The 539-nt window shown below is 44.2% G+C and overlaps 1 long non-coding RNA gene across 1 annotated transcript; it reads left to right on the plus strand.

Annotated features, from left to right (window-relative positions):
• Nucleotides 1-55: 55 nt before the first annotated feature.
• On the plus strand, nt 56-532 carry LOC107734965 (uncharacterized). The gene is made up of 3 exons (XR_001639237.1): nt 56-110; nt 199-252; nt 478-532. It is a non-coding gene; the product is annotated as an uncharacterized LOC107734965 (long non-coding RNA).
• The last annotated feature ends 7 nt before the right edge of the window (nt 533-539 follow it).

Consider the following 539-nt stretch of genomic DNA (forward strand, 5'->3'; position numbering starts at 1 on the left):
GGGTTTATTGGGTTCAGTGGATACTTTCTGTCTTTGAAAATGTATGTTTGTTCCAGGGTCTTCCAGGTCCCAGTGGACTAAAAGGCGACAGTGGAGAGCCTGGGCCTCTGGTGAGGACATTTCCTTTTATATTCCCTCTTTACATTCAGTAGGCTTTGAAATCATCTCTCTGTCTGTTTCTTATTCTTCTCTTTTCAGGGGCCACGTGGGTTGCCAGGTCCTGCTGGTCTTAATGGGAAACCAGGGAAGAGGGTAAGACTGAACATCTTACACGCAGTGAAAAAAAAAAAATCAATGGAACAGTGATCAAAGTTCAAGTCTGATCCATTTAATTAACCTCATCATGAATATGAATTGGGCGATAACAGTTTCCTTATTGATGTGCTGTGTTTTTTGCTTCATGAATATTGCATAAAGCAGTGCACAGTGGTGCACAGAATATGATGACGAAGTGGTATTCTGTGTTTGACCTTGCAGGGCCGATCAGGGGCAGATGGAGGTCGAGGGGCTCCTGGAGAGACAGGAGCAAAGGTGATTCA

Source organism: Sinocyclocheilus rhinocerous, unplaced genomic scaffold (assembly GCF_001515625.1).
Source record: "Sinocyclocheilus rhinocerous isolate Xijiao unplaced genomic scaffold, SAMN03320098_v1.1 C35588539, whole genome shotgun sequence".
Taxonomy (NCBI): Eukaryota; Metazoa; Chordata; class Actinopteri; order Cypriniformes; family Cyprinidae; genus Sinocyclocheilus; species Sinocyclocheilus rhinocerous.